The sequence below is a fragment of the Bombyx mandarina genome, chromosome 21 (genome assembly GCF_030267445.1).
Source record: "Bombyx mandarina strain Sakado chromosome 21, ASM3026744v2".
NCBI classification, from domain to species: domain Eukaryota; kingdom Metazoa; phylum Arthropoda; class Insecta; order Lepidoptera; family Bombycidae; genus Bombyx; species Bombyx mandarina.
In genome coordinates this window covers 1,880,904-1,904,823 of record NC_143227.1, presented here as the reverse complement: position 1 = coordinate 1,904,823, position 23,920 = coordinate 1,880,904, and the positions used below count along the sequence as shown (strand labels likewise).

At 36.8% G+C, this 23,920-nt stretch overlaps 1 long non-coding RNA gene across 1 annotated transcript; it reads right to left on the bottom strand.

The window, feature by feature from the left end:
* Positions 1–233: 233 nt before the first annotated feature.
* LOC149500422 (uncharacterized) lies at positions 234–11,572 on the bottom strand. The gene is made up of 3 exons (XR_016324854.1): positions 11,334–11,572; positions 7,214–7,298; positions 234–895 (listed from the first exon to the last, which is right to left on the bottom strand). It is a non-coding gene; the product is annotated as an uncharacterized LOC149500422 (long non-coding RNA).
* Positions 11,573–23,920: the final 12,348 nt, after the last annotated feature.

Here is a 23,920-nt window from a genome sequence, read left to right as displayed (position 1 = left end):
ATGCAAATCTCAAGATCCTAAGATGTGTGATCGATCGGAAAGTCTCGCAGGCTCATAGACGCAATGTCTGCGATATTTATGTTTATTGCTTAAACTGAAATCAACTCTAAAGCTTCCGTGTAAGGATTAAAATCGAAAAATTCGTCGCTTTACTATCGGAGATGCAGTCAAATAAATCACGAGATAACTTGAAATCATGAATTTTAGCGGCATTTCACTGGCGGTGTAATCTACACTTATGGTACTGTAGTGTAGAAGATGTGAATATTTTCATAAGCTATATATTATTATTGCCATTTATATACATAAATAGAACAAAATCGTTATATAAAAATCGCTTATATAAAATTTAATATCAAAGGAAACGAACGCGTAAATCCGTAAAGGCTGCATAATCGAGTCACCCGTCACAGACGTTACCGACTTCTTACATAACACGAACTCAAGTTCAAGCAACTGCAGTCCTTACAGTTATTAGAATTAAGTCTATTGTCAACAAATTACGTACACGACCAGTGTTGTTCGAGAATTTCCTCGTTGCAGATTTTCCTGGTAGCTGTCAAAACTCCCGCCCGGGGTTCGACCGTTTCCGTGAAACGTCGGCGCGGTTCGACACCCGCTGCGACGTCTGGCCAAAACAGACCCCTAACGCTAGGTACGTTGAGCGAAAATGTCGTAGCGTTCAAAGACCTGGAAGCTCTAGGTTATTTGGGCGGTGTGTGTGTCTGCAACGCGACGCGATAAGGTTTGCGTGTGTGTCCCGTACTAGTGAACTTTGATAATGAACTGAGGGGCATTTGCCCGGGCACGGCGCGGGAGGCGGGCGGCTCACCCCTGGCTACGTCGTCCGGGATGTGCAACGACCTGCAGCCGTTTCCGCCTAGCTAGGATCTATCTGAAATTAAACGTAAACAAATCTAGCGTAAAACTTGATTGTATCTTATCTTATGTTGTCTACACAGAATTTCATTTTTTTATTATTATTGCCCGAGTAGGCAGACGAGCATACGGCCCACTTTATAGTAAGTGGTTACCGTCGCCCATGGACTTCAGCATTGCCAGGGGCAGAACCATACCGCTGCCCACCGTTAATAATTAATATCCGTCATATAAAGTGGGTGTACCTCCAAATTAGTTATATAGACTTAAATATTTATTTGTATAATTATTTCATACATAATTAAGGCTCGAAATCCAAGACCAAAGGTTAATTTATTGCTTAGTACTCTTCGTTTGCTTGTGATCTCGAAGTCTACTTTAACTAAACCAATGCAACGTGTGTTTAAAAAAGTCGCACAGACATCGAGGGGACATCCAGACCAATAACAATTTAAAGTATTTTAATATTTAAAACGTGTTTTATCAGACCTATTCGCTCCGAAATCTAGAGCTAATATATAAAGTCAATGCTTTGTAATTAAACATAATCAAATCTCATTGCTACTTCTGAAGCTTAAAGACTCAACAACGCCCTTCATGAAACATGGACCATTTCAATTCAGCGGTAGGCAGCGGCTTGGCTCTGCCCCTGGCATTGCTGAAGTCCATGGGCGACGGTAACCACTCACCATAAGGTGGGCCGTATGCTCGTCTGCCTACAAGGGTAATAAAAAAATAAAAAAATTACTTCCAAAATTCCACGATTGTTATAATCGCACAGTTGTTTGAACGAGCCCACAGTCTAAGCTTCTTTCAAGTGATTACCGTTATCCGTCACAGCTTGAACGCTACCACCCACAGACGAGACAATCGAAGTATCAATTCTCCTGACCTTCAACTCATGCCCATGAATGAAAGCTGCTCGCCTACGCCTTGCAATTATTCCTAATTTCATGTTCATTACACGGTGTTTTTCGTTGCGGAGGCCTGTTGTGAATTTTTATTCTCTGGTGAATTCCGTTGCCCACCTTGCGTCATGAGATTTAATAGCATCGGCATAGCACTTGGCATCCGTTTAGCACTTGGCATCGACATAATCACCGTAATCCCCTTCATTGGAATAGTGAATACTAAACGAATCGGTTCTTAGAATAAAGAGATTATCATGTTTTTTTTTTCATTTATAACAAAATTCGATCTATTTCTGATACATGTCTGTTGCCGTAGCAACCTTCGACATCAATCAAACCTGTACGATATTTTAAGCCTCTTACCACCTTACACTTCTAAGAGAAAATTCTCGGTTTAACTCAGATATATCATAACTGGGCGTAAAGGGTGATTTTCTAAGAAAATAGTTCATTGTTGGTACGTTCTATTGTCACATTCAAGCTTCAGCTAAACAATGTTGTACATACGAAGTAGTGAAAATAAATCAGACTAGAATAAATTTGGTTCGGTTCGGTCGTTTGATTTTAGTTTTTTATTTAATACTTCGCAGTTTCGGAGTGACGGTTGTGTAATTATATTATTATATTTATTGTGGAAACAACTTTCTTAAATTCCTAACGGGCCACCTGATATATGTTAATTATACTATAACACAAACATTTTCTGAACTGTCAATAATAGCTGTGACAAATTTCATCACAATCAGATGAATGATTTAGGCACACCTAGAGAAAGTAGAATGTAAGCCGGAATTTATTTTACATCTTTTCTGATTTGCTAATTTATTGATAAATTCACAAAACGCTAGCAATTAAATATGAAATTATCTCAGCAACTTCTAATCCTTCTTCTAGCTCAAACTGACTAGAAACGACTGAAACTAGTTGACATTATTCCTAGCTTTGTCATTAATACAGACACTCGCTAAGAAAATGTGATAAATTTGGTACCAGTACCAATGTTAACTACTTTATTACATAAAAAATATCTTAGTCGCGTATCAAATAATATGTACAAAAGGAATCCCAAAGACTCTTTATAACACTTGAACCACGAAATTTTGTATTAATCTATCGGCGTTTTTTCATTTAACACAGATAAATAATATAATGTCTTTAAAACAAAAGCGAGTTGACAAAGTCAAAAGGTAATAAGACAATCAAGAATCAAGGGAATTACTGTCAAAGAAACACGATCATACGACCCACTTGATGATCAGCGGTCCCTTAAGTAAACAATCAAACAGTATGTGAAGAATCGTAGTTTTTATTTGATTTGATATATTTGAACTTCGAAAATAATTTAAAACTTGTCGACAACTTAATTATTCAATCATAGTTATCAGGGCCTTATTGGAGAGGATACGTAGAGATCATTAATGATGGTTTGGTGAAAGCGAGTCCAATTAAATTAAAATAACTAATTTTTTTTGGTCTCACGACACATCTCTTAGTCATTACAACGTCAATTTTATCGACATTAAAAAAATGAGGTCAAAACACGCTAGAGAAATACATAAGATTAAAATAAAATAAAAGTAAAGACGACAGACAAGAATAACTCCTCAAAATAGCGTCTCATACAAATAACATCCATTTAGACTAGGTTTTTGACGCCTTCAGCTCTAACACTAGGAGCAGGCTTAGGGACCCCGGTAACCGTACTCGTCGAACTCGACAAAGAGGTCGACGTGCAACCTAACCCATGAATCAGCTCGCTGAGTTTCTTTCCGGATCTTCGCAGCGGGTCGCGATTCCGATCCGGTAGTAGATTCATTCGCGAAGCAGCTGCTCTTGAGCTGTTAGGTCTCCTTCGGAGGCGCTCGGGTAGCTGTTAGCAAATCCCACTTGTCCTGGTTGAGCCTTTGCTCGCCCACCTGTCCTGGTGAAACTGGAAAGGCCTCCGGGCCACCAGTAATCCTTCAATCATAAAAAAAAAGATTAGGTTTAGCGAATGTAAACAGAAACATTTTTAGTGTTAAATCAATTTATTTTCCCTGCATAATGGCAATGGCGAGATGAGGTCTCCGAGACAGACGGGTTGGAAATTAAACAACGCACACGCATAAACGATAGGGTTCCGTGAGAGGGGTACAGACAGAAAAATGCACTTCGAACCCCACGTCTAGACAGAGGTGGACTGTTAGGACATTACGCAAACTCTCGACTTGAGCTAACTAATTCTCGGAACAAAGGTACAATTTTAATTTTTTTTACTGGTGGTAGGATCTCTTGTCAGTCCGCACGGGTAGGTACCACCGCCCTGCCTATTTCTGCCGTGAAGCAGTAATGCCTTTCGGTTTGAAGGGTGGGGCAGCCGTTGTAACTATTCTGAGACCTTAGAACTCATATCTCAAGGTGGGTGGAGCATTTACGTTGTAGATGTCTATAGGCTCCAGTAACCACTTAACACCAGGCGGGTTGTGAGCTCGTCGTCTAAGCAATAAAAAAAAGTCATGTGACATAAATACCATATTTGGCCATTCCTAGAAGCGACGGTAGTGTGATTTGTGCTTAATATTACTGTTTCCCCAAAGTCTGTAACTATACTTTTTTTTTATTGCCCTAGTAGACATAAGAGCATACGGCCCACCTGATGGTGAGTGGTTACCGTCGCTCATGGACTTCAGCAATGCCAGGGGCAGAGCCAAGCCGCTACCTACCAAAAGGCGCTGCTTCTTCATCAACTTAGGCCTCTTACTAATTAATAATATCTATCCAGATTTCAGTGTCGTATTCCTAAATCCGTATAGTTTTAAATCTAACATGATCGCACCATTTCTCATACTCCTACCCTTAATGCCACATAGGCTTCTACCCCTTATTTTCCAATCGTAGGCCAATTATCTGATTGACTCGGTACGCAGAAAACAATATCTAAAAAATAACATACTTATTATATGTACTAACTTATTTATGTTTTGTAAATTTGTGTCATATACTTCTTATATAGAAAAGAGCAAATACTGAGTTGCTTGCAGATTTTTCTCAGTGGCAAAACTGTACGGAATCTGCGGTCTTGGAAAACTTATGTCTATTTAAAAGCACCTACTAAAGCCCTAGTTAAATAAATATTTTTTTAATTCACAAGGAAACTTAACACCAGGCAGGTAGAGCTATAGACTAAATTTTATGCCTTTAAACGAGCAATTCTTGTATATATTATATAACCTGAATCTCGGAAACGGCTCCAACGATTTTCATAAAATTTGGTATACAGGGGATTTCGGGGGCGATAAATCGATCTTTTTTTTTTTTTTTTTTTCTTCTCTTTTTATCTACAATCAGTATCCAGTACTTTTATTAGATGAGTTGAAATTTTCTAAGTCAGTAAGAGCGTGACTCCAGCGAGCCATCTACTCTAAATTTAAGATTTGTCATTGAACTATATGACGTCTTTTCTCTTGAGCCGTTTACCGTAACTTCGTTTTTTCAAGGCGGCAGCCAGATTGTTTGGGTGCTTTTCCAGTCTTTCGTGGTGTTTTTGTTTAAATTTTACGATTTCCTGCATTATTGTAGGCATCACTAGTTCTTTGTGTATTTCAGTGTTTGTGACCAACCACGGAACACCACTTATGGAGCGCAAGATACAGTTTTGCATTCTTTGTATAATACTGATATTCGAATTGCAGGCGCTACCCCATAATTCGATTCCGTACAGCCAAACTGGCTTAAGGATAACTTTGTAAATTAAAAGTTTGTTGTCAACACTATCAATAAATCGATCTAGCTACGATTTATTTTCAGAAAATGTTGTGTTATTCGTGTTTTCAATAATCAACTCTTCCCGACATCTATTGGCGAATAATAATACTATTTTTTTCTTAATTGAGGTTAACTAACTGCTTTAAAGAAACAACAAGATGACGTTATCAAAAAAAAAACCAAACAAAGCTCGGTCATCATCTAGTCAATTTAATAATGATATGTCGACTAAATCTAATGAAGCTATGAATTAAAAACATAGGATCGGAATCTACTTTTACTTTTGTTTGATCTTTCTTTTGTTTGTTCTGCTCAATGCGTACAAATACCATATGCTAGCTTATTAATCGGTAGGCTGTCATGGTCGAATACCATCTGTTATTAAACATCGCTTAAACGGATATTGTGATGAAGAGAGATCGAACGACGTATGGCATGCGGATCGACCTTCGAGAAAATATGAAATTACGGAGATTGCTTCATAAAATGCAGATAAATTTAATTCAAGAATATTACGTTTAGAAAATACGCAAATTGAACTTAATTACTCGGTAATTGGAGCTTTTTTGATTGGTACTTTATTATTGATACTGGTATACTTTATTGTTACTCTCTGTATTTTTGTTGTATCGTACTTTTGCATCTGGTTTTATACCTCACCTCTATTCAGATGCTATGGAGTCTACATTCTCAAGTTACAAAGTAATTGATGGCTTCTGCGTCCATGAGGACTACGGACTTTTGCGCCGTTTACTAAAACAACTTCCTTCGTACAATAAACTTTGCTAGATTCTATTACGAATGACTTGGTGATGCAGTATTTTGGGTTACTCTTTCTCTGGGTGTTTATTATCTGTATATTATATGTATGTCCGCACACGACAGACGAAGCGGGAGCGTGATGATGATGAAGATATCGGTCCTTACTGCGACATGTGTATATTTAAATGTATATAAATATATTTGTCAGTCTATGGTACCCATAAAGTACCCGTGCCGACCGTGCCTAATTAGTTCCCAATTATTATGTGTGTTAATTTTTAGTTCTAACTTATTCGTAACGCTGCCACTGTGTACCCAATTCTGGAGCTACTTAAGCTCTCGCTATTTATAAATTTGAATGTTATTTGCAATGCAAAGCCACGGCTCTTTAACGTAACTATCTTGGTATGCGGAGGCTGTGCTTGTAATCTTTTGAACAAAAGCCACGTCATTATGGATTCTCCCGATCCATTAACGGTGCTTTTAAATACCTCAAGCACCGGTCACCGTCCTCGCCGAACCCGTCGCTTGCGACGAAGGGCTCGGTGAGTGAATTAATCCATAAATACAGCCCACTGAGTTTCTCGCCGGATCTTCTCATTGGATCGCGTTTCCGATCCGGTGGTAGATTCTGCTCTTGCTAGGGACAGTGTTAGCAACACCTTCAGTTTGAGTCCTGAGAGCTCACCTACACGTTAGGGCAAGGCTATCAGCACAGGTAGGAAAAAAAACTTTTTGGCAGATCATTCACGAGTATCAAAAAAATACTACTACAGAATTATAATTACTAGAGAATAGTCAAACAATGAACGAAAGCATTTTAAATAACCAGGGTTAAAATTTCTCAAGTTCTTAGAGTGCATATTTTCGTTCCCCCCACAATAAACCTAGTGGTGTATAATTTAGTGTCTACGTACCAGTCTGGGCCGCTATAGATAGTGGATGTAGGGTGCGTCGCATTGCGCAGACTGTGGGGGTAGGTCAGGCCCACACTGCAACACCCTGCAAGTATATAATTGCATTTGTATATTTTGCAATCCTGATTTAAGGTGACGACTCATTTTAGAATTTTTTTTTTTTTTTTATTCTAGTAATTGGAAGGCAAACGGAACTATTTCATTATTACGTTTCAATTTTATATTGCTTTAGCCGTGTGTTCGAACCAATCTTGAAATCTGAAGTTCGATTTTATGAGTTTTGTGCTTGTGTTTTTTCGCTTTATAATTTCAAATCATATTCATCATCGTCTGAAGTCGTACAGAAACACGTCTTAAGTACGAACCAAAATAGAAAATTGTCACTTTATGATGTTAGATTTCAGTATAACTTCATCATATTTCGTAAGCATTTTAATTTGAATCAAGGGTCAAATTAAACTGTCAACATATTCGTCAGTTTCTTATATTTTGTGCTTTATCGAAAAACACTTCGTCTAATGGCTACTATTGATTTTATCTGATGTCCGATAGCATTGCAATTATTTAATAATATTATATTTGGAGTTCATTATTGACATGTAAGACTGAGCAGACTGGTGACTTGTTATGCCAATTATCCGAATCAAAAAAATCTGTTATATCAATGTTATTGAAAATTGGTCTCATAACAATCTCACTTCACAAGCTGCACTAAGACAGTAATGTTTAAATTTTTTCTCGTAGATACAGTTTATTATACAGTACACGTTATTTGACAAGTTATTTTAAATATTTTTACTAGATAATGGGTAGGTTACTTAATAAATCTACGGGTAGGTTCTAACTTGCTACGAAGCATTGTTACCTTCCAGTTTGAAGAGCGGGACAACCATTGTAATTGAGACCTTATATCCCACTGTGGGTGGTGAAATTCACGTAATAATTAGCTCTGACCTCGCTTAACCGTTTAAACGAGAAAAAAAAATCATTTTGTTTGGTTAGTCTTTTTTTTGGCGGTCTCTAGTATGCTCGCTCTTTCATCACGGCGGAGTCGACGAGTCCATTGTGTTCGTCCCAGTATTGTGGTCGCCAGGCAACCCACGAAGTACCACTAGTGTTCCGGGGTGCGGGGACCAGCCTGCTAGATCGGAACATGTTACACCGCTAACTAGTCGCTCATTGTTGTTAATGGATATAATAACAATACGGAGACGCGCTGATAGTGGAGTACAGTGCGGCATCAGGCCCTCCTCCAGCCCCCTGCGCGATGGTGACGGATCACTGCAGACGGTGATGACTTTACGTTCTGCCGCCTTCTTCTGCGAGATGGTGAAATTGCAGAAGTCGAGCATCACCTTCGAGGACCCTTCGCTATTGAGCATCTTAGCCACGACATTTGGCAGGGATAGCTCTAGTCAAATCTGCACGTTCCGTGAGAGTCTTTGGGGAGAGCTTTCTGTAATGTTGACCACGGAATTCCCCCAACGCAAGATAAAACCGCCCAAGCAGTTTTTAATTATTTTTTTCTACCCACGACTCGCGAATAGTAAAGGAATAAACTACATACAGACATGTGCGCTAATATTCACGTTACAATAATATACTTTTTATAGGTTTCAATCGTTATTGGTGTACTGCGTAGAAAAATTACGGACCAAATTTTCCATTGCAATATTTTATTAGCCATATTTTGGTATCCGAAGCTGCTAGTATAATTAAGTGTGGTATCTTCGAAACGCCCACATAGATAAAGAGGCTTTTCCGCAGCTCAGTATAATTGAAGAAAATCAGACGTAATTTTTTGTGGAAAATTTTGATAAAATTGATGTACATTTTAAATTTATTTGATATTAAAATAACCTGCTGTCTTTTAGGAGTACTAAATATTAAAAAAAAAAAACATCAATCACGGGAATGAGTCGTAGACAGCTTGATCGCGACCGCGAAACATTAGTCTAACTTGTAAGCACCCTTAATCATTATGTTTTTTTTCGGCGCGAAATTTCATAGTTTACGTAGTGTGCACTTAATACCAGATGGCCAGTGAGTCAGGCCTATCTAATATAGTAAAAATCTAATATATAGGTACATATATACATATATTAAACAAAAACTACAACATTCCTGATGTTTGCTATTATATAATGAATATAATATCATATTAATTCAATATCATAATGTACAGTATTTTATTTCATTTATTCATTAACACAAATTAATATATTTATATGCAATGAAAATTGTTAATCAAATTTTAATGTAATAATATCATGCAAAAAATATGCAAAAAATCATAAGAGACCTCTTTTTGTAGAACGTTAAATTTTCTACAAGAATTATTGTTTACCGACATGATCTATTCATCCGTTCATGACTTAAAAAAATCCAAAGTAATAACAGATTTTTTTCCCTGTTATTTCCATTTAAGTTTGGTTATCGGGGGGGACGGGTTAAAATTAAAATTAAGAGCTATAGCTTGGCATGAATCTTTTTTTAAATAGACTTAAAACCGATTTAAGACTGCCGTGAATTTTTTTTCGGACAAACCTTAAATAAGGACCACCCTAATATTGTATACACTTTAAAGAGTTTTTACAAACACATTTTAGCCCACGACGCATGAATATTCCCATAATCATTCGGTATATTAACAATGTTATTTTTAGCATAATAATAGTACTTAATAATTTTAATAACTTTTTTTTTGTTAACGAGTCAGGTGTTTTGGTGCATACTGTAAGCCTGACTTTTGAATTGAGTGGAATAAATAAATAAAATTATGAACGACCGTAAAACGTATAAAGAAGCCGGTATGCATTCAACGTCGAAAACAAGTCTTAGATTCGATTTACCGACCAAAACAAGAATCATTCGGAATTCGCTTCGCTGTCCGAGATGTACCACAAACATGCTATGAATACTAAATTGTAAAGGAAAAATCAATCGTGCGTAGTGCAAGAACCAGGGATAGGTAAGTAAGTCAGTCAGAATTACTCGTTGGTTCGATCGTTGGAGATATACGTATGGCGGTCGCGTAGCTATGTCACGTAGGCGCGTCTACGTTAGATACAGCGTGTTGCATTTATGATGTTTCATTTAAATAATATTCAAACTCTCTCACCAACTTCGATAATATTTAATACCAGTTAATTCTAAAGCAATCGTAATATATCTTTATTAATATGTATGCGTGAAAATATTTTATTGTACTTATTATTAATTAGATACAGCGTGTTGCATTTATGATGTTTCATTTAAATAATATTCAAGCACTCTAAACAATTAAGTTCGATAATATTTAATATCAGTTCATTCTAAAGCAATCGAAATATATGTTTATTAATATGAAAATGTGTGAAAAGATTTATCCTTGTATTATCAATACATATACACTATAGACAAATAATATTAAAGACAAACAATATTAATCTTTTCTCAATTAGCAACAGACTTCAGCAAAGTAGTGTGTGTAATGTTTTATTTATTGAATTAATGTATTTTTTATGCGTAATTTAAAAAAAAAATAGAATTCTGCACTCCTTCTCTATATTCTGTATAAGTGTGGGAAATTTCATACTACTCCGTCCGCGCAAAAGGGGTACAAAGTTTTTGCTTTACGTATCCAGTTTTCACAATCTAAAAGTATTAGTTGAAGGACAGATATACCTATAGTTATAGGTAGTGTGTGGCGTAGCGTTTCTACCACATTTAAACCAAGACTTCAGTGTGTTAACCTTATCGAAGACTATTTAGTTAAAGCGACATTTTTGCAACTTTATTTTGTTAGTTTTAATTTTATTTTATACAAAAGTTTTGGTCTTTTATTTATCGATAGAGGCACTACGAAGTCTGCCGGGCCAGCTAGTTATATATAAAGATGTGGGATGATATGGCGAAATCTAGTGGATATTTAGTTTGAAAACAAAATCTTATATTTAAAAAAAAAAATACTATTCGCAACATCGTCATGTCAATTTTATATCTGTCATTTATATTTTCTCATTTTAAAATAAAATTAGTGTGCCAGTGTGAATTAACCAAAAAGTACCGATCTTCTCACTTATATATTTTTTTTTTCTAACGTTATGTGGAAACAGCCTCCCGGCCGGAGCCAACGTACTAGGGCGGCATAAACCAAAGGCGGATGTGTGCAAGCGGCAGTCGGTAGGCACGGCGAGGCGCATTGCAGGCGGGTGAATGGCCGCGCATCGATCCCACGCGGCGTCGACCTCTTCCCCTCGCCCCGCCGCTTGCGTAACCCCCCTCCCGCGCTTATGTAACAATGATGCTCCTTCCGGGATCGCTGCCCGGAATCCTCTTCATCTGCATCACAATTACGTCTGTGTTATCAACTTTAAGAATTTTCAAATAATTAATCCACCAAAATAATAATAAATTATAATTCCGAGAAAGAACAAAAAATTTCAATAACTATTTAATTTTTTTTAAAATTGAAAAACGACCTTCTCTTATTTCGGCTGCTTGAATCAATTTATAAATACGAAAGCTCTGATATAAAAGTATAGGTAATTAATTATTTAATATTTTTCGATTTCCAAGTAATATAAATAAAGCTTAAATAAACGTTGTGTGAAACATATACTCGGATTCTCCGCAGGCAAGTTGTAAGCATTGTTATCGTTAGTAAGTAATAGCTACAAAGAGTATTCAATGATATCAACTTAGTACGAGAAGAAAGAAGTACACCACTTTACCAGCGTATGATACTTGCTTCCCTCTGTATACCGTACACTCAATACGTGGAGTGAAAATCGCGTACTCAAGAACTATATCCTAGAACTTAGAGCAAGTTAGTATCATTTCAAGCTGTCTGAACTTTCAATTAGATTTAATATTTATTTGAAATCTGTTATTTACTGGTGGTAGGACCTCTTGTGAGTCCGCGCGGGTAGGTACCACCGCCCTGCCTATTTCTGCCGTGAAGCAGTAATGCGTTTCGGTTTGAAGGGTGGGGCAGCCGTTGTAACTATACTGAGATCTTAGAACTTATATCTCAAGGTGGGTGGCGCATTTACGTTGTAGATGTCCGTGGGCTCCAGTAACCACTTAACACCAGGTGGGCTGTGAGGTCGTCCACCCATCTAAACAATAAAAAAAAATTAAACAATAAAAATTGCTCAAAATTAATTTGATTTATCTGAAACTAGCGCCCCGCCCTAGCTTCTCACGGTTTGGCATTTAAATCTGAATATCGTGCAGAAAATAACATTAAATACAAGAATATTTCGTGTTATTATTTAAACATATATTTTTCAAAAATCATATTTTAAGTTTTAATATTCATTTTAATGCGGCAAATGCTAGGTACGTCCTTTATCAGCTTTCAACCCCTAAATACCCTAAATAACATAACCCCTAAATAGCATATAATAATAGGTTTTTTTTTTAAATCCTGGTTACTCTTGGATACACCTTTTCATTTATTTTTCGATTTAATAATGACAATTTCCGTACAACTGTTCGCCCTTTATTTTAACTACTAACGAGTGAAATTACATTTAAAAAAACTAGATACATATTACCTACAATATATGAATAGATTGAGTTTGGGTTTAAAATGAATGAAATGAACTAAGATGCGAGAATGTTCTAGTAAAATGGCGGGAATTTAATGAGACTACATTGATATTTCATGTTAGTAATTTCTTTTTTTTCATAAATTATGCATATTTGTTTAAAAGACACCATTTTTACACATTTAAAACTAAAGAAACACTAAAATAACAAAATAAAACAATTCAGACACAAATTCTCTGCTCATGTTCCCGCCAAATTGTCTACGGCTGTCTATATCGGCATGGCGACCGTGATGCCAGCAAAACAGTGACATGTTCCTTATCAGCAAAAGTGACGAAAAATAATTGATATTTGGAAATTAGTAACAGAGCACTGCTGATGATTATACATTTTTTTTTCCTTTTTTTTATATTAGTTTTTAATATTAGTATGAATTTGTTTTGTTGCTGTGTCGTGTTTGTATTCTACTTGTGTTGTATTATACTTGAGTGGTACAATAACCTGTTTCTGCAGAAGTCTGGTTTCGTCCTCGCGACCTAACATTATAACACAGAACATTCGTAGCGTTACCTTTTGTAAAAGAGATTAAGTCAATTAATAAAATGCCGACCTCTTATCACCAAGCCGCAACTGCACTCTGTGCTTGCAATTATCTGCCTTATTTACACAGCATATAAAGATTTTTTGCTTAGAAAGCCTGCGATCTTATACTATCAGCAAATATGTACTTACGTGTGAAACGTGAAATGTGTACATTGTCAATGACATCGGCAATGAATTAATTCCACTCGATCTTCCAGTAGCGCGGGCCTAAAATTGGAATCATTACGTATTAAAACCATATTAAACATTTATTAGTGAATCATAAATGTCTCAAATATTGGTCGTAGTTAGTTCGTTCGAAATTTTATGTACATTTCATTCGTATCTCGCCCCCGGAGACAAGAATCTATTCGCTTATATCAATATCACGCCGAAAAAACAATAAAGGTAGATGTTATAATAATGGTAAATGTAAAAATGAAACGTATGCTTAGTAACAATAAAGGCTACTTTGCTTTCTTCGTAAAATGTCACCTAACAGAACGATCGATCCTAATATAACATTATAAATTCGATTATATAATTTGTTTGTTTGTTACGCCTTCTCAATTTTAACTACTCAATCGATATTCATGAGATTTTGCAAATTCATTGTCAATCGTCAAAGGTAGAAAAGCATAAAATAATTTTCATCTCATAAAGTAATATTCTCATGGGATAGTTATTTGAGCATTAACACGAGTGAAACCACGGCTAAAAACTAATTCGATCGTTATTTTGTATTTTTGTAAATTATTTACTGCATTTTAGTTATAAATTGCGTATTAGTTAATGAATTCAGATATCTTAGTAAAAGCTCGTTTACAATTTATCCAGTATGGAACGAAACATCAAATTGTTCCACAACACTGTTCTGCAGTCGCCTTGGCCTAAAAGATAACACGTTTAGTCAGTTTAGTGTGCTCGTATCGAAGGAGGCTACTATGCCGGTATTAAAATTCCAGAGGCAGACACAAATTTTCCTAATTAAACACACCCTTTACTGATGCTCATGAATGACCTCTACGATGAAGGCGTAGCATCGTGTAATCATAATCAAATCGGCGTGTTTTATAAGTCTGAATAATTAACGGTTGGTAGGGAGATTTGCAATTACCACCACTCTATACCAGTGTGGAGACTGAGGCAGTTGTTAAGTTATACAACTGAGTCTTCAATCTCATGTCTGAAGCTGAATGGCGGCATTCGGCATGTTCCTCTCAAGTGAGAAGTTCCGCGTACTACTAGGTTTCACTCACTTATGTTTTATTTTTTGTATTATACCTATTACATTCTACAACAGAATATGACCAAAAAATACAAAATGTGTACTTAAAAAAAACGAATAACAATTATATAATTATGTAAGAGATCAGAGCTCTGAGAAATTCCCACTTATTCTAATTTCAGCATAAGTACTCCGATCCGACATCGTTGAGTATCAACGGAGGCGTATGGAAGATTCCAGAGAACCCACTTATTTTCATTACAAATATAACCTTCGTAATAAATTAATATTCTCAACTGCCTATCGAAAACATTATTCAATAATTTGTTTGGAATAATTTTCTCCCGAAAATAGGTAGTATAAGGGCTATTATATAGAATCGCAATCCAAATCAATCAGAAAGCTCGAGAAGGAAGTGACCTAAATATTGCGAGAATCAAATTATATAGATACGTGAAACGGAAACAATATAGGAAGCTACGCCGTAGCGATGCCGTAGGTACGTAGCGGGGTTACGGCGTAGCCGGGTGCGGTCGCCGACCCCTGGCCGTGAACGGGGGCGCGGCGAACGAGCCGCAGCGACGCTCTCTCCCCGCGCGCCGCGTCCTCGGCACCCCGCGCCCGCACTCCCACAGCCACACGCAGCGTCGCTCTAGACACGTGCGCGCCGGTCCCTGGATAACACAGGCTGATGCATTTCTGAATTCCACGAACTGATAACATGAAGAAAACTCATTCATAAAACAACTGTATCTTTTTTTTTCTTTTATTGGTTACTGGTTTTGGTGGATTACTGGTGGCCCGGAGGCCTTTCCAGTTTTACCAGGACAGGTGGGCGAGCAAAGGCTCGGCCAGAAGGGATGGAATTTGCTAACAGCTTCCCAAGTGCCCTACCGGATTGGAATCGCGACTCGCTGAGAAGATCCGGCGAGAAACTCAGCGAGCTGATGCATGGGGTAGGTTGCACGTCGACCTCTTTGTCGAGTTCGACGAGTACGGTTACTGGGGTTCCTAAGCCTGCTCCTAGTGTTAGAACTGAAGGTGTCTAATGCAAAGATTATTGGACCTGATGGATCCGTAAGGACGTGACAACTGTATCCATTTTCAACAGAGATTCTAAATCATAATAAAGAAATCGAGTATAACAATTTTTAATAATTCACAACAAACAAATATTTTCTTGGTTAATTTCCATAAAATATTTAGGCATATTATTTACTGGTAAAGCCTACAATAAATTCACATGCTTTATTAGTACTTTCTTCAAACTTTCTGCTCCCGTACCCCTATCGTGTGTTGGTGGAAATTTCCCAATACCCACTGTGCAAATGCAATCGGATTATCTTATAAAGAAGAATACAGCAGTAATATAAATGAAAAATTTTTTTTCGTGTCGTCCTCCATAATAAATAAACGATTATTTAAGAAACAAAGCCACGCTGTATCCTCATCGCCCGGCAACGCCATGCGCGTTTCACTCACACAAGCACGCTTACCTAGATCTGTTGAGAATGTCGGTTCGCGCCACACCCCCGTCGCTACAGGGCGCCGCGCACACAAACACAGCTCAAAGGAAAACCCACGCGCACATAGGAAGCACAGACGTATACAGACGAGTCTAAACGCGGTTGTGTGACTGGAAAATGTGTGTTAATGTGTTGCTTCCGCGTTTCACAGTATCGGTGTCACGCACACGGGCGCGCGTTGTCTCGTCGCTCGTAGCTGCGGGTCTGCGAGTGTGGGGGGTGCATCGACTCCGCTTCCGGATGCCGCCGGGTAATCGGCCTCAGCTCCTGATTTACGGCCGCGAAGGCTCGCGTGGTATTGTGACGTTACCCGCTCATTTACCTACGAATGTATTAACGTTTTATTAAATTGATTGATCGCTATATACCTGCAGATTTATGTGGATCACGAAAGTATGCCATTCCAGTTTTTATTGCTTCGGTTTAAAAGCGATTGTTCTTTGACATTTTGAGTTATTAAAATCTGTTTTTTTCATAATTACTTATATAAATATCATATTATTATATTAATATCATTATATTAATATAATATTAATTATCATCGTACATTCTTTTTTGTCAAGAGTGGTTATTTTGTTTCATAGCGTTAATTTTTTTTTTCGTTTGTAATAAAATCCTCGAATATCTAATCGAATTTCCTATCCTTAAAATATGAAGTATTATGCTTGTACTTAAAACATTACTGATAAAAACTACTATCTCATTCGAAGTTTCCACGACCACTTTCGTATAGTAAAATAAGGCTTAAGCATTTCCCGTAAAGCTATAACATCATCCAATATTACGGGAACGAAGCAGTTACGATGATTGCATCGGAGAGTGGAAGCGAGACAGCGATATTACTTCGTTAAGCAAGCAGGTAGCTTACGAAAACCTCTTTTGCGTTATGAGCTCCTGGTAGTTACAGGTGAGGAATACTGAAAAACTTCCGAATTTTCCATTAGGAAAAAAAGGTGTTTCTTGAAACAAATAACCAAAATTAAAAAATAATTATGATATTATCTATACTAATATTATAAAGAGGAAAGATTTGTTTGTTTGTTTGTTTCGAATAGGCTCCGAAACTACTGGACCGATTTGAAAAATTCTTTTTCCATTAGAAGCCGACATTGTCCATGATGAACATAGGCTACTTTTTTTATTTATTTTTTTATTTTATTTTTTTGGTTTCATGTGTGTTTTAATGTTTCCGAAGCGAAGCGAGGGCGGGTCGCTAGTCTTTTATAACGTGAATAACAGTAATATTATATGTTAGTTGTTAGTAAAAGTATTTTCTCCACATTCATTAAATAATACACGTTTTATTTATTTGTTTATCTCCGCTTGCAACAACTTTTCTAATAACGAGTTGGAATTATGAGGTCTAGACCTCATGTCTCAAGGTGAATCCACATTGTGATGGGCTTAAGTACCCACTCAACAGCAGATGAGCCGTCAGACCGCTCGCTCTTCTACACAATAAAATAAAAAGACTTGCTTGTACGTTTTTTTATTCTTCTACCTATTATTCGCTGATAGCCTAAACTGGAATAGCCCATTCTAGCTATGCTCGAACGGGGAGGTGAGCTCACGGACTTGAACTGTAAGAGTTTTGATAATACTAGCCCAAGGCCCTAGCAAAAGCAGTGCTTCTCAGAATCTACCACCGGGTCAGAATCGCTACCTACTGAGATGATTCGGAGAGTAACTCAGTTGGCTGTGTCTATAGGCCTCCCGTATTATAAGACAATAAAAAAGTCATTGACCTTTTAATATTCTAACTATTTTAAATATTACTTCAGTGACTGACTGATTGATTTATCAACGCAGAGCTTGATCCGCCCGGGATTATAAGCCTGGTATTTTGCCTTTTTAAAGGAGCCTTTACATTGTAGCCATCAACTAAAGTATTTTTCGCAAAATCACCCATAAAGGGTTTAAATAAGGGGTGAACAGGCTGAATGTCCTTCAACTTCCATGTGAGAAACATACATTTCATATAACTGCTTTTTGTTAAAAATTAAATGCACTCATGTATTACTCGTAGTATTTTCGAACAATTTATTTGCTCGAAATATATAGAATTAAGCATAAACTTCAATACTAAATTTTCTGATGTAAAATTTCGGAAAAATCCTAAAAATACTAAGTACAATGTAATATAATGTACTCTCATTACAATATGTTGTTTGAACCGAATCCACAATGTCTAGATAGAGGAATCACCTCGCGTTAGCAACAACGCATTTTTTTTATTGCCCGTGTAGGCAAACGAGCATACGGCCCACCTAATGGCATTTTACGGCGACATTTACGTTGTAGATGTCTATGGGCTCCGGTAACTACTTAACACCAGGTAGGCCGTGAGATCTTCCACCCACCTAAGCAATAACAAAAAAATCGTGAATCACCTGTATATCTTCATCACCCATATCTTCTTCAAAAGTGATTTTCTTGTCCTACCCATCAAATACAAAGCATATTAAATTTTCATTCGACGTCCATTACGGCTTGTCACATGCAAAGCAAAATAATTAAAAAACAGTCGTTCCTTTCCGCGGTCCCCCTCGACCTCTGCATAATTAATTTGCTTTTCTAGTCACTAATGCTGTATCGTAAATTGCTATCTGTCTGTCTGTTTCGCTGAGTTCTGAGTCGCCGTCTCTTTTGTTTGGTTTTAGTTTAAAAATAACTTTCTGAGTTTACTTCGCTGATTGGTAACTTCTAAACTCATATTTCAATAACAAAAAGTATTTTGAACGAATAAAATCCATTTGGTTGTTTTTGCAGTCGTAAACAACGTTGAGACGAAACTGAAAGCAAGCAGCGTCTAGTCTGGTCCATCTTTTCTCCCTGGATAATGGCCGTGAGTTACAATTATAAAACCACAATTTTTTTATCAGCTCTTCGGTCTGGTCCCTAACAGCAACTCTACAAGGTTCGATTCACGATCGAAGTCTGTATGTCTGTAAAAATATTTAGCTTTCGGGGTCTATAAGTCGCCTTTTATTGCCTTTGTAGGCAGACGAGCATACGGCCCACCTGATGGTAAGTGGTCACCGTTGCTTATGGACGTCAGCAATGCCAGGGGCAGATCCAAGTCGCTGCCTACCATTAAGTAGTCTCGGCAAGCCTCGTTTGAAGAAGGACATGTCATAGCGCTCGGAAAACACCGTGGAGGGGAGCTCATTCCAAAGCCGGATGGTGCGTGGCAAAGTATGTGCAATGTACTCGTGCTGATCGATCGATGCAAAATTTTATTTCCCAGAGCAGCATGCGTTTTAGTTTGAAGAGCGGGATGGCCGTTTTGCTATAAATTCATATATTGATCTCAGAGCACTCGGGTTATATAGATTTGGAGGCCATTTCCGGCATTCACGATGTGATGCCCATGGACTGCAGTAACCATTCAACACCATGAGACCGTGAGCTTGTTCACTAGTATTAGCTGCTTAAATTTAACAAAAGACTTTATTTAAATGTCGAACTTCCAAGTTAAAGAAACTTTAGCTTTCTATATTTCTGCAATAATACACATCGCTTTAACTTGTTAGCGTTTGCTATTACATGGCTTTCCCATAGCCGTGAGTCATACGGACACCGCCAGCAGACTGACGACCAATATTTGATGAGCACACACCAATTAAGGCCAGCGCACAGTGAATGCTTGAAGCGACATGAATATCTTCCCATGTTTTACTCACGCATTACTAAGAATTTACAAATAGCATTGCTTAATACTAAAATAATTATTGTTCATATATCATCAATAATATTTATTTATTTATTTACTACAAGGAGAACCAACAGCCAACTAACATCTATACTAATATTATAAAGAGGAAAGATTTGTTTGTTTGTTTGTTTCGAATAGGCTCCGAAACTACTGGACCGATTTGAAAAATTCTTTTTCCATTAGAAGCCGAAATTGTCCCTGATGAACATAGGCTACTTTTTGTTTTTTGTTTCATGTGTGTTTTAATGTTTCCGAAGCGAAGCGAGGGCGGGTCGCTAGTAGTATAATAAAACAACAATACCGCTATTACAATAAATACATAGCGGTTGCATCTCTTATATAGGTTATTTCAACTTCAATTCTTTGGCCTTACGGGATAGAGTCGGAATCTAAAGTCCTACGCCTGCTATTGTCTTCTGATTAAATAAATAAAATATCCCAGTTAATGTACATAACTGTTACATAGCTGCGAGTGAACGGCGATTAAACATCGGGATGTGAAAGATATAGATTTAATGTCAAATATTCCGGTATCTATATATTAATACATGAAGCAAAAACTTTGTATCCCTTTTTACGAAAGTTGCGCGGACGGAGGAGTATGAAATTTTCCACACTTATATAGAATATAGAGAAGAAGTGCACAATGCTAATTTTTTTTAAAAATAATGCATAAAGATACATTAAATCAATAAAGAAAACACTACACACACTACATACCATGTATTTGACGCACACACGCATGCATATTATTTATTGTCAAACTTTTGTTCTTGACGTATGTTGTCAAATTGAGAATAGATTAAATATTGTTTGTCTTTATTAATATTTTTTATAGTGTAGTGGCGAAATTTGTATAAAATACAATCATAATAGTGTACAAACTTAGGTACAATTCCAATTAATTATAGTCGATTTTCGACTACTGCGGGACCTCTAGTTTTCAAAACAATACAAAAATTAAGGGAATATCTATAAATTTCATCGATATATGAAATGTAAAGGTGTATTAATGACGTTCTCTAGTATTGGAGTTTAAGACCTATTTCAGATCTCCACGACAGCGGAGTAGTGTAGTACGTAATAATTTTTTTTATTGCTGAGCCCACCTGGTGTTAAGTGGTTACTGGAGCCCATAGACGTCTACAACGTAACTGCCGCCACCCACCTTGAAATATGAGTTCTAAAGTCTCAGTCTAGTTACAGCGGCTTTGTTGCTTATATGTTAAGCAAAATGTATGTTATATATTAATCTGTTAATGTTTGTTGTAGATGAATCATCCATGGCTTAATTATCAATACGGGACTCAAATCCTCTTTTAGGTACAAACTTCTCTAGGCAAATACGTGCCGAGCGAGTGATCACGGGCGGCTTCCGTGATGTGGGAGGGAATAATATCGTATGGTAGAAATAAAAAAAAACTAAAATGAATGTTAGGGCATATTCTTTGCCCGTACACGTGCCAGCATCCCATTTCTGCTGTAAAGCAGTTACGTATACGACACGATTTGAAAAATGATATGGCGACATTGAGTTTCTCAAAAAATCTCTGTAGCAAGCAGTGGCGAAATTTCCCTTGGAAACAGTGCGTATATCCCTAGATTTGTGGCCAAAAAGGTTAAAGGCCTGTATAAAAGCCAGAGGTGGCCATTTCGAATTGAATATTTTTTAATTTTTTGCTGAGACTTAATTAATAGGTCGGTATAAGTTGTTATTATTATATTACATTACTTCATTAAAAAAAAAGCATTTTCATTTGTAAGAGAACTTATGGCTGGACTAGGTAAATAATAGTAAACCTTTTTACATAATATTTTAAAATTATAACGTTTCGAATCCGCATACTGGCATTTAATTATGATAATTTTATTAATAGCTAACATTCGGCGTTTTAAATCTTGCAGTACAACATCTCCCTGATGTTCGGCAGCTTGCGAAATGCAATTTATCTGTTTCCAAAGGGCTGGCAAGTGAACGTTTGCCGTGTGCAAACTGAGGTAGATGAACGTTTAGATCAATACCACCGGCTGGTTATGCCGCCCTGGTACTTTTGCGGTGAACAGGAAATTGGACTTTTTAACTGTTCATTTTTTATTTTATACTCCGACACGGCGTCTCTGGTAAGAGGGCAACGATTGATTACCACCTATGTTTAAATACCATTATTAAATTATAAAAGTAATACAACTTTTTATATCCATGGTATATTCCTAAGTAATACATCTATATTAATCATTCTCAATCAATAAATAAGTAATTGATTAATAATATAAATATATATTTTGTATATCAGAGGCAAGAGATTGGTATTACAGCTAGAATAAATGTCATATAGATATTTTCTTGTCATTTCGTTGTTTTAAACTATTATTTTAATTATACAAATGTAATAAATTAAATAATAATAATTAGTTATACAAAGTATAAGTAATGGGACACTAATAGATAAGCAACTTAAAAATAAGTAAGTAATAACTTAGTAAGTATAATGGATGTTTTGAAATGAAAACGCTTAATTAATTACTATTTTTATAAAAAATTCATAATTTATATCACTTAATTATGTAGAATATTTTTTTTATACGGATCGCAATGACTTTTTTTTATTGCCCGTGTAGGCAGACGAGCATTCAGTGCACCTGATGGTTAGTGGTTACGGTCACTCATGGACGTCAACAACGCCAGGGGCAGAGCCAAGCCGCTGCCGCTTAATACTCTAAACAAGTCTCGTTTGAAGAAGGACATGTCAAAGCGCTCGGAAAACATCATGGAGGGGAGCTCATTCCAAAGCCGGATGTTACGTGGCAAAAAAATCTCTGGATACGCATTGTGGATGAATGCTGTGACTCCAGGTAGTGTGGATGAACTCTACTCCGGTGGCGGGAGGTGCGATGGTATTTTTTTATTTTTTATTGCTTAGATGGGTGGACGTGCTCACAGCCCACCTGGTGTTAAGTGGTTACACAACGTCAATGCGCCACCCACCTTGAGATACAAGTTCTAAGGTCTCAAGTATAGTTACAACGGCTGCCCCACCCTTCAAACCGAAACGCATTACTGCTTCACGGCAGAAAAACGAGGTAAAAACGAGGTAATGAGATCATCTCATCTCATCTCACTTTTGAAATCGTCGTGGCCTAAAAAGTAATCTGGTGCGTTCGTATCGAGCGATGCAACTGTGCCGGTATTCTACAGGCGGGAAGGAACTTTTCCTAATGAAATACGTACTTAACAGACCCATGTATGTCATTATGTTGTTGATGTGTATATGTTTCGATAACAACCAGGTGGGCCGTGAGCTTATCCACTCAACTATGCAGTAAAAAAAAACCCTGGCTTAGTTATACAAGTGCAAGTGCAAGTGCAAGTACAACCAACATTAGGACTATCAGTCCACCGAGCAGTCTTCCTTCGAAGGAAAGTTACATTATACTATTATAATAAAATACTAAAAATAAAAAATAATAGTTTAAAAAAACTACTACATACACTACTATACTATTTTTAATTCAAATTTATAAAATTTCTTTTTCATTTTTAGTTGAATTAAAAAAAAAAATTTTTTTTAAATATTGAATTGTCATCGGTCCTTAATAAGTATGCCAAATTTCGAGTTAATCCCACGTTTTGAAGGGGGTCAAAATCATGTTCAAAGATTCCCTTACAAACATACTAGCAAACATACGTATGAAGCTAATAAAAGCGTATTAAAATATTATACCATTGATATACTCATACGTGCATATATTGTTATACAACAATCACCTTGCTTATAAAAAGCATACCCGGACAAAATCCTTGAAAAGTCTAACATTTGTTACATTTCAAAGTACATATAAGCCTTCTTCGGTAGGTTTCAGTGACCGTGTCGCTTAAAATTTAATGTCGTATCAAGTCGGTTTGATCAATAAGGCTGTTCGCTGACGAAACAAACACAACGACTCGCATCTGTGTACGTACGGACACACACACAAACAAGTTAACACTATTAATAAATCAATGGTTTCGTTCCGGTGAGGTTGATAGCCTCGTTCAAAATTAGCCCCAGTTAAGCAACTCACTTAGGCGAACATTTCGTTTAAGATGTGTCAAGTGCATTATTTTTAAATAAATAATA